General features: G+C 35.4%; 1 pseudogene; it reads right to left on the bottom strand.

Annotated features, from left to right (window-relative positions):
• Positions 1–10,929: 10,929 nt before the first annotated feature.
• Positions 10,930–11,027, bottom strand: LOC138822495 (U6 spliceosomal RNA; annotated as a pseudogene).
• Positions 11,028–11,292: the final 265 nt, after the last annotated feature.

Raw genomic sequence — 11,292 nt, forward strand, 5'->3', positions numbered from 1 at the left:
CAGAGAATAGGATGAATTAAGCAGTTAATAAAATTTAAAATCCCTACCTAAGTCCTAAGTAACATATTAACCTCAGATTCCTAATTAGAAAATGCATGGCTTGCAATAAAAGCATTTGCTATTAATGAATGTAAATTAATGCAACCAGTTTAATAATGTTTAACTATTGAAACTAATATTGAAACATTTGTTTGCCCTCTTTCTTCACAAGTTAATAAAAAACCAAGTAAATTAGAGCACTGTGACATATCTCAATTGAAGAAAGAAAATCCTTCCTTTTAGAATGACGGATTAATGAAACGAATTAAAATCAACCTCAAAGAAATTATGAGTGAAGGGGCTGGGAAGGTGGCTCAGTGGTAGAGCACTTGCCTTGCATTCATGAGGCCCTGTGTTCGATTCCTCAGCACCACATAAGCAAAAAGAAAAAAGCCGGAAGTGGCACTGTGGCTCAAGTGGTAGAGCAGTAGCCTTGAGCTGAAGAGTTGAGGGACAGTGTCCAGGCCCAGAGTTCAGGTCCCATGACCGGACCCTCTCCTCCCCCCCAAAAGAAATTATGAGTGAAAACTATTGTCTACACTACTCTAGAAGACAAAGCCAATTTCAGTGTAGAACTTTTCTGGCATACAAGAAATTCTTACAGTCTCACTGAATTATTTCACTACTATAATATCCTAGGTGTTACATATAGAAGGCACATAGGATGCGTATACAAATAAGAGATGGTGTTAATAGTCCTGTAGTTAGACTTTTCTTCATGTATCCCATTTCAAACACATCTATCCTCAAAACCTTACCCATGGCTGCACATTGGTGGATATCCATAAAGTAGGCAAATAGCTCTCAAGAAAATTCCACAGCAAGGTCAGACTATGCTCAAGAAAACTCTTAAAACTCATTTTAATAATATTTTGTTTCATTTCTCCTCAGTACTATTTCCAAGTTCCTTCCAAAATTTTCCCTTGTCCTTTGATTGTCACCTAATTAAAACTATTAGTTAATGCACCTAATTCTACGTTTACGAGCCTATAATCATAAATTTAGAAGAGATGTTATAGATGTTCAATACATTTTCCTAAAATTGAACTACACACTATGGAAGCAATAATATCAGGGAAATCTCTAATCTTTTGCCAACCTAATTACTTCCTCAATGTTCTAGTGTCAGACTATTTTGAAAGAGCTATATAATCCATTCCCTGAGAGCTTCTATCTACTGATTGAATCTTGCCATTTGAAGCATATATCGTGTTCTATAACTTTGTTTTCCTAGAGTTTCAGAAAACATAAAATTTTAGCTTCGTTTCCTATAGCACAATAGGAAATTTCTTCCTATCTTGATTTCATTCCTCTGAATATTCTGAGACAACCTTATACTTCTTCACTAAAAGCTATTGTTGGGTTGAACCTGATGCCATCCCTTTCACCTATTAGACTCATTTTTGTAACTTGAGTGCACATTTACTGTATGGGTAAGCCCAGGATATTTTTGATACTTGGTGCTAAGTAAAATTATTCTGCTCCACAGTGAGTGAGATAGTTAACAGTTCTAAATAGAGAATATAACATTTACCTCTACAAAATTTAGTCATTTCATCCTGTTCAAATTTCTTGAAATTCAAATTCCGTAATCCAGCATTAAAAATATAAGTAAGTCACTATTTAAACTTACGGAGTTAGATTTGCATAAATAGGTAAAACATTCGTGTGTGTGTGTGTGTGTGTGTGTGTGTGTGTGTGTGTGTGTTTTAGAAAACATTGGTTTTCTGTGGTTTTTGCCTTTTCTAAAAGTCCATTATATATGTCTAAAAATACTATTTTTAAAAATACAATAATAAGTAGCTTTCAACTGCTATGGATCTTAATATTAAGACTCTATTAGCCTTTGAAATTCTAAATTTAGTCACATATTGTTAATCTAACAAAACTATGTACACCTTCTTTGGAATTAATCTATGAATTAGCAGAGTATGTCAACATATATAGAAATAAAATTAGTTCTATTATTAACTTCATCATGTAAATCATATTAATGATTACAATGTCATGTTCAATTTCAGAAGACACATATGATTTTTGGTAAGATTCTAGAAGTCGTTGATAAATACTCAACAACCAGCATAAAGTCTTCATGCTCTGTGCCAAGCAAGTAAGGTCTAGTTAAAGTGTGATGGGAAGAGTCAGAGTACAATATATCCTAAAGCCATCCACAGCAATTCAGAGCCAGTAAGTCCCCCAAGATTATTCATTTTTTTTGGTGGGGGGAATCCGGTCATGGGGCCTGAACTCTAGGCCTGGGCACGGTCCCTCAGCTCTTCAGCTCAAGGCTAGCACTCTACCACTTGAGCCACAGCGCCACTTCTGTCTTTTTTCTTTTTGCTTATGTAGTGCTGAGGAATCGAACCCAGGGCCTCATGCATGCAAGGCAAGTGCTCTACCACTGAGCCACCTTCCCAGCCCAAGAATATTCATTTTTTATGTCTTAAAAATAACCTGAATTTCAATGGCTTTGCAGTATCCCACTGTATTTGATTTCAACTAGAATTTATGCCTGAAAACTCTTAACTTCTAATGTTAAAACATGTTAGTTTTATGTACCCAAACATTTTCTTAGTGCTCCAAATGAGGAGTTCTGGTCCTCTGACCTACCCCATGAAAAACATTGTGTGGTCAAATAAGCAGAAAATCTATTCCTTTTGGGTATCTATAATCCTCTTTGTCTATAATCCTCATTAGCTTTCTGTTTAAGATGGGTAGAACATTCCTTAACTCACCTAACCATATTAACTTTCCACAGGCTACCCTCAACATTTATTAACATTTCACTGACCTACAGAAACGTGGGGAAATTTTTACTTCTTTTCTTTAGTTATACATTTATCCCAGTAATATTCCATAGAGCTTTGTATTTCGTATTTTAAATTTGTCCAGATTTGTGAAGAAATCCCTCCTATTCCTTTAAGACCCTCTAAAGGTTAGATGCACATACTATTTCTTTTCTAAAAGAAGTTGGCAATATAGGTGGGAAAAAGAAAGTTTAGTGATAATCCTTATCATCTGAGACACTGAAGATCTTTAATTACTTGGATCTTTCTAACATATTCAGAGAGACTCAGAAAAGACATCAAAACGAAGAGGAGTCACCAATACTTTCTGGAAGTCCCTTAAAAGCACTAAAACCCTCATTTCTGTTTGGCTAAGAAAAATTCCCTTTCTCATTACCTAAAATGCTTGACCAACCTTACCTCTCTGAAATGAGGTTCCCCCCCCCTTTTATTAAAAAAAAAACAGTCTGTTACAGATTATTTTGTTTTATTATTTGTAGTTTTTTCCTAGCTGTTCTGAAAGAAAAGGAATTTCTAAAACCATAGAGAGCTAATGCTATTTTTTCAGAAGTACACAGCAAAGAAAAATGAGTTTATAAATAAAAAAAATGTTTTGACAGGACATGTAACTTCAAATTCCAGACTTGTTTAGAGCTTGTACAAAGTTTTTGATAGACTGATAGAATCAAAAGATGGTAAAATTCTTTAAATGACTCTATGTGTGAAAGGATCCATTTGAGAAAATAATCATAGGTTAGCTGAAGAGGGGGGGAAGGAACAAATATCGAGAGTTCTTTTGGACTTTACCCTGAAGCAAGCCAAGTAAAACGAAATGTTTAATGAAATCTGTCTAAATCCAACCAACACATGCAGAAAAATGCCAAGAGGTCACTCACCCGGAGATACTACTAATGGTGGGACAAGTAAAGCAAAGGATGGACTTAATTCTGGGGTGATTTGAATCATAGCCACAATTAAAGCTTCAGTACCATGTCAAATACATTTCAACACTTTAAAATCCTTTGCTTGCATAAAGGTTTTCAAGTCAACTAATGACTAATGACTACGTGGAACAAAAGCAATGTATGAGAATTGCAATTATCACCACAACAAAGGAAAGAAAGCATAGGTGATATTAATGACCCACTGTACAGAACTCACATTAATTTATCTCCATGAGTAAATGAAATAACTCCTTAAATGTGACTCCCTGCCAACATTCAAGCTCAATGCAATCGATCTTTCACACTGTAACCAGGGGAACCTTACAAACCTCATCATGGTTATTTCCCTACCTAAATAATGTCACTAGCATCCTGCTTCTCCAGAACTAAACTACAAATCACTGGTTTAACCTGAAAATCCTTCCCAGTTTCCCTTTGTCCCACCCTCTTCAGCTACATCATTTGCCCTAACTTCTCCATCCTCACCCCATTTCCACAATTTATCCAGAGCTCCACACATAATACACTTCTTAAATTTTTCATACCTGAACCATTTCATCAGCTTTCTCTCTTCTTGGATTGCCTTCCCTTCATTGCATCCCTTAGGAAATGATCTGTTGATCAAATTTATGTTCAAAGATCATTATCTCTTTAGAGGTCTTCTTTGCTCCCCTAGGTCAAATTAATGTTGATCTTCTTGTACCCACAGGAACCCCTTACAATAGATAATAAATTCTAACACATTAACATTATTAAGAAATGATTTTCTAGACATAGTTTTACTCAATTAAATCCTAACAATAACCTCATGAGGCTGGTACTATGATTATTATAATCAATTTTCAAATAAGACAGTCTGAGATATACAGACACTGAGTGTTCTAGATGAGGTCATTCAAGCATTCGCTGACAAACACAAATTTGGATACAGTTGGTCTGTCCCATTTAAAGATTATCCCACAGTTCCATCGCTTGAGGTTCTCCTGGGATCAAGCTAAAAAGAGAATCCAGGGCTTTGTTTGACTAGAGGTTCCATGAGGCAGGAGTCAACTTCCATAGGAAGCCTCAAAATCAGGGGGAAAAAGCAGATCCATGTTCTAAAATGGGCGATTAAGTCAAGCAAACCAAAGAGATAAGATTTCACAAGCCCTCAAATAAAGAGCAAATACAAATGTCAGAAACTGGGCTCTGAAATAAATAAAAAGTGAGAATAAGTCTGGTTCCATAAGCAGGGTAATTTCTAACTCCTTATGTCCTGAAAAATGAGTTAGGAGAAGTTCTCCCTTAGAGGAAGTAGAAATAAATCTATCCATGTGCTTCAAAGTGTCAGGAAACTATAAACTCCCCCTTCAAAGCTTCTTCACTTCCCTGTTCAGGATAGAGGAGGTCAAATTTTGAACAGCTCCTCACTGGCCTGGGCAAGGTTCTCTCCCATCTGAACAGCACATTCCCCATACAGCAAAACAAGAACCACAGTCATTTATTTATAAATCATAGACTACTCAATTTTAAGATTTCTGTGCATGATGCTGGAATTAACTTCTTGTAATTGCTAAACAAGCACTCAATACTGAGCCAAGTCCCTAGCCCTCATTTATAACTTTTATCAGCTTGCTATTTGTCTTAATTGGCACTGCATTTCAGGTCAAATTTCACCAAATTTCTTCAGCAATATCCTTGTTCCCTCTGGCACCCTATTCTGCAAATTGCATTTTTCTTCACAGATTTAGTGGAAAAGGAACACATTTTTTAGGACCCTACTCAAATGCATTTTTCTTCATGAATTGTTACTTTTTCAACTTTACTGAAAGTAAGCTGATTCTCTCAAATTCCTATACACATTCTTTGTACCAATTAAAGGTATTCTCTGTATTTTTCATGTCAATAGCCATGATTGATGATTCTATTCCCAGTGCAACTACCACTAATACTAGAATCTATCTCTTTTTTTCCTGTGCTAGAACTGAGTTTCAACTCATGGCTTGGAATTCTCAAGTTCTCAGTTGACCATACCTTCACTTCCAACATTTTTCTGATTAGTTGAAGGTAAGAATCTCACTGATTTTCCTACTCCAAACCCCTCTTGAGCAGCTAAGCTTATACATGTGAGCCCCCAGAGCCTGGGTTCACTTCTTAAGAATATGCTATGGGGGCTGGGACGGTGGCTCAGTGGTAGAGCGCTTGCCTTCCATGCATGAGGCGCTGGATTCGACTCCTAAGCACCACATAAGCAAAAAGAAAAAAGCTGGAAGTGGTGCTGTGGCTCAAATGGTAGAGCACTAGCCTTGAGCTGAAGAGCTGAGGGACAGCAATCCAGGCCCCAAGTTCAGGCCCCACAATCAGAACACCCCCCATCCCCCCAAAAAAAGAATGTGCTATGTGCCTTTACATATAGTCACTTATTCAGCAACCTGAAATGCAGTTGTTGTTTCATGTCAGTAAATAAGAATAACTTTGAAAAACTATGAAATAATCTTTTGCTGAAAAGACATATTCTTTTTTTTTGGGGGGGGGGTCCGGTCATGGGCCTGAACTCTGGGCCTGGACGCTGTCCCTTAGCTCTTCAGGTCAAGGCTAGCGCTCTACCACTTGAGCCACAGCTCCACTTCAAGCCTTTTTCTTTTTGCTTATGTGGTGCTGAGGAATTGAGCCCAAGGCCTCAAGCATGCAAGGCAAGCGCTCTACCACTGAGCCACCTTCCCAGGCCTGAAAAGTCATATTCTTATCCTTATTTTATAAACAAGAAAACTAAGATACTAAATTATTGACAATCTTGTCAAGTTGACACAGCAGTTAGCCGTAGAGATGTGAAGTGACTCCAGGCCTGATTTCTACATACAGTTATACTTACTGTGTGCTGACTCACTTTTCTTGTCTCCATGTAATAAGGCTAATATCATGTGAACATGGACTGAAAGCAGAACAAATTATAATCAGTAGAAAATGAGTCTCTCTTCTAAGCTGAGGCATTTTAGAGTACAACCCTGGAAACCACAAAAGAAAGAGCCTGGATCTAAAAAACACATTACACAATGCAGATGTGTTTTACATCAGACCTTCAGAAAGCAAAAGACAAACCAGCGATGATCCCTTAGTTCTCTAATTTGTTTTTCTTGTTGTCAATGCTGCTATAATAGAGACTCTCAAACCTAGTTTCTCAACTCTAACTCTACTCCAACTTCTCATTCAACATTTCAGAGTATTTTTCAGCTAACACAGGCAGAAGAAAGAAGAGAAGGAAATGAATACAGTAAAGGCTACTAGCTTCTTCACATGGAAATAAAACAACAGTGAAGCAATCAGATAGAATATGTGAGGAACTCATGGAGAACCTCACAAATCCTATAGTACCTCAAGTGTAATCTCAGATTCCACAAGATCATCTCAGAGTAAGAGAAGAGGACTGAATGCAAACAAGTTATGCAGTTGTCTTACTCCAACAAAAATCTTTTCTAGTCTTTCTACCTATACTACATTTACATATTAGTTTCATTTCCTGTGTATCCTGTGTATCAGGAAATCTTGTCTAACATTGGAATACAGAGACTAACATTGGAATACAGACTCTAACATTGGAATACAGGAGTCAGAATAGCTTTTAGAAACAGCACAAATTCATTCATGGACTTCTTTATTTCAGTTTCTATAATAGTAGGCATTATCCTCTCTACTGCCTTTCCTATGCATTGGTCATAATAGATACACTCTTTCCAATACTATTAAATTTAGAAATATTAAATGTGTTTTCCTCCCTCCAAGCAAATTCACCATAGCAATTTACACTACTCACAAAAACCCAAATATATACACATTAGTTAATGGCAGTATTTCTCACAATGGTGAAAAACTAGAAACCTCAGTGTTCCACACTAGTTATATTATTGTATTTTCTATAAAAGATTATTTCATAGTGTTTTTAAAGTGATTCTTCTTTACAGACATGAGACAACCACATTTCAGGCTTGTGAGTAAAATTGTAAATTACAAACATCTGTATTTTGATTCTATTTATGTGTGTGTTTGTATATATGTCTGAGGACTATTTTGTGTATGGAAATAAAGAAGGCATAAAAATCTACTTCAGAATTTTAACAGTTCTTTATTATTGATAGGTTTTGAGATGCACTTCACTTCTATACACTTCTGTGTTGCTTCTGTTTTAAATGTTCATATATCTTTGTGTATATATATATATATATATATATAAAGGATATATATATATATATATATATATATATATATATATATATATATATATATATATGGATTAGAGATATAGCTTAATGACAGTGCTTATCTACCATGCTTAAGATACCAGGTTCAATATCCACTAGCACAAAAATCACAAATGTAATACAGATTCATATTGGGAAAATGTTTAAGCTGTATCTTAACTGCCACTTTCCAGCACACCAAAATTTCATTCAATGGATACACTAAGTGAAATAAACTAAGGTTAGCAATTTAGTTTACAGAGATCATTTCTACCTAGTTTCTATAATCAGAATGTTGCCTGTTATTACTCAATCTATGATGAAAATAATGAGGTTTCAAAAGTACATTCAGAGTTAATTCTTTCACTTCAGATTTCAACATTAAACCATCAAGGTAGATTCTACATATAGACCATAATTCCAATGAAATCTTGGGTAAAAATCTTGTTGCAGAATGAGTTCCTAAGTGATAATGGTTTTCTCTTTCTGACCACATTTCCAATTTATGAAGTCATAAATGTAACAGTACCAGAAATCTTACTGGCTGTCAAATAAAGAAAAAATAAGAGAGGCTCTAAACTATATTTGTTAACACACCAAGCAGTATATCAGACAAGATATTGTAAAATAAGATCTATACTTTAAGCCTCTTTTACCAGTTAAAGGATTTTTTTCAAATAAGAAAGTAATAGACAAAATACACCATCAAGTTTTCTATTTTAAAATCTAACCACCAGAATTTACCAACTAAGATTGAAAAATAGGAGAATAAACAGGAAAAGGTTCTAAAATCCTATTGGAACAATAACCTGTGATATCACGGGTTATTCCACCAGAGTATGAATGAAGTTTGATTTTAGGGCTAGCCCATCCATTAAACAGATGCTACATTAAACTTAAAGTTGCTTAATAACAAAGTATTTGTGTCATTGGCTATTCTGGTTAAATACACACTATGTTCATTATGGTTAAAACAATAAATATTAATTTGTACTTTAAGTCATAGTTCAGTTGGTTGCATAGCTATTCAGGAAAGCTCTCATTCATCTAAATGGTGACTTACAGAGACAGGATTCTTCCATATTGCAGTTTAACATTTGGAATATGTAGTTTCCAAGGTTGCCACAGAACAGATGCTGGGGAATAAAATACAGGATTTTATGGATTGAGCTGGAAATTGCATATACCATTTACAACTATGTGCTGTTGTCTAGAATTTAACCATATTATTTTACCTTGCTCCAAGAAAGGATTGAAAATATAGTTTATGTACCTAGGAAGACAAAATGGATTTGTGAACATGAGGAATGCTGCTGTAGTTTGATGTTAACTGTTCTTTTTATCTTTGTAGAACATATTAGATACTATGGTAATTTCTTTCCTTTTCTGTATGCCTCAAACTCATGTGGCAAAGGAACACTCACTGCTCTAAAGTATAGACCTAAAAGTTATCTCCAGCTTCTCCCTTTCCTCAGTGCTCCCACAGTCATCAACATTCCCGTGGCTCATTTTTTTCAGCCTATTCCTTTATCACCAGCACCACCAGCTCACGTGTTCAACTAGCCTCTCCTGGAAAGAAATCTCTGCCTCCACTCTGACCTCAACCACAATTTTCCCACCCCATCCATTGTCACTTCCACCAATGCAGAAACAATAACAAATCTTTCTTATCCTAAGACATATTACCACTCTCCTTACCTTTACACTTCAGTAGGTTTACTTCAGGCTCTATAAACTGAGACAACTAACTTTTTGATCCTTTTGCTCAATATTATAGTTTAACCAGTTGTATTATATTCTGACTCCAGGACGTCTTTACTGTCTATATTTTGCTGCACCCTACTTTCCAGACTCTTGTTCTCTATTACTTAAACATATGCTTCTGTGGCAGAAAAACAAACATTTTATTCTGCTGAAAATTTTCAGACTATTTTCTTCTAGTTTCAGGGAATAACCAATAAATTCTCATCATCTAAATCACCTATCTCCATAATGGCACATCAGAATTTCTTGATCCTAACTGTAAGTTGGTACTTACTGTTGAGCCTTCCTCTATGGTCACATTCTCCTTATTCTCCCCAACTTCTAGTAACTACAATTCTATTCTCAACTATGACATCAGCTTGGATAAGGTGGGGAAGTGAGGGTGGGGACGTTTTTTCTTTTCATCTTCTCATGACAGTTAACATGATATACTGAGTTTTATTTTAGAAAGGTATATTGTTTTGACTAATAAACCAAAATTAATAAAAAGATAATAATGATAATAACAGTGATTTGAAGAACAAAACTAAAAAATCAGTGGCTTGACAAAAGTTTGTTTCTTCTCTCCTAAAGTCCAAATTAGGTATTCATGATAGTCAAGCAGCTCTTCTCTTGATGTAGGAATACAGATTCTGCCACGGATTCTGCTTAACTTTGATATTTGGCTTCCAGTGTCACTAGTGCAAGAAGAGAAAGGATAATGATTAGGAGAGTTTTGTAGATGAGGCCTGAAAATAGCACATATCATGGGACTGACAATATTACATGGCTAGAACTCTTTTACATGGCTACACATAAAAATCAAAGTAAGGTGTGAACTCAAAGGATACTGGATCTGAAAAATAGCTTTCCTTTAACTATTTTCCTATCACTCCAGCTCCTTCCTCCTCTGCATATTTCTAGTATTTTCTAGAACCTTCCTGATATGCTGCATCAAACTCTGAACTGGACTCTGTTAAATATCTCACAATATCTCCTACAACTACAAAACTGCTCTGCACACTAAATGAGTTCCTTACATATGGACTAAGGAGACAAACAATAATCTCTTAGGAGCTATTAAAGTATATATAGGCATTTCTTCATATTCTAAGTGGTCCCAGACTTCTAGAAATAGAGAGTTTGGCTCTACACATTTTATTATTCCTTTCCTTGCCATATAGATATACACTTGCAATATTTTAAAATATGAAATGCTTTAGCAATTTGTTTGTCATCCTTATACAGGAGACATGCTAATCTCTGCATCATTTTGATCTTAGTATACAGTATATGTTGCTGTAGCAAGTAGTTGATATTGCTTTCTATTGCCTTCAGCATGTTGATGCTCTAGTCAGCCCTTCTTTACTGTTTCTACAATATGCAGCAATGGATTCTACAACATATACAATCAAATAAATACAATCTCTAACAAATGTAATTATTCCATATTATATATTACATTGTTATATATTAATGTAATTACTAACATATATTTGATTATAGTTTACAAGAGAATAAATAAATGCGAAATTGTTCATGCTGTGGCCCCTGGGAGCACTTGTT

The sequence above is a fragment of the Dipodomys merriami genome, unplaced genomic scaffold, assembly GCF_024711535.1.
Source record: "Dipodomys merriami isolate MVZ:Mamm:240054 unplaced genomic scaffold, mDipMer1.0.p SCAF_1105, whole genome shotgun sequence".
Lineage (NCBI taxonomy): Eukaryota > Metazoa > Chordata > Mammalia > Rodentia > Heteromyidae > Dipodomys > Dipodomys merriami.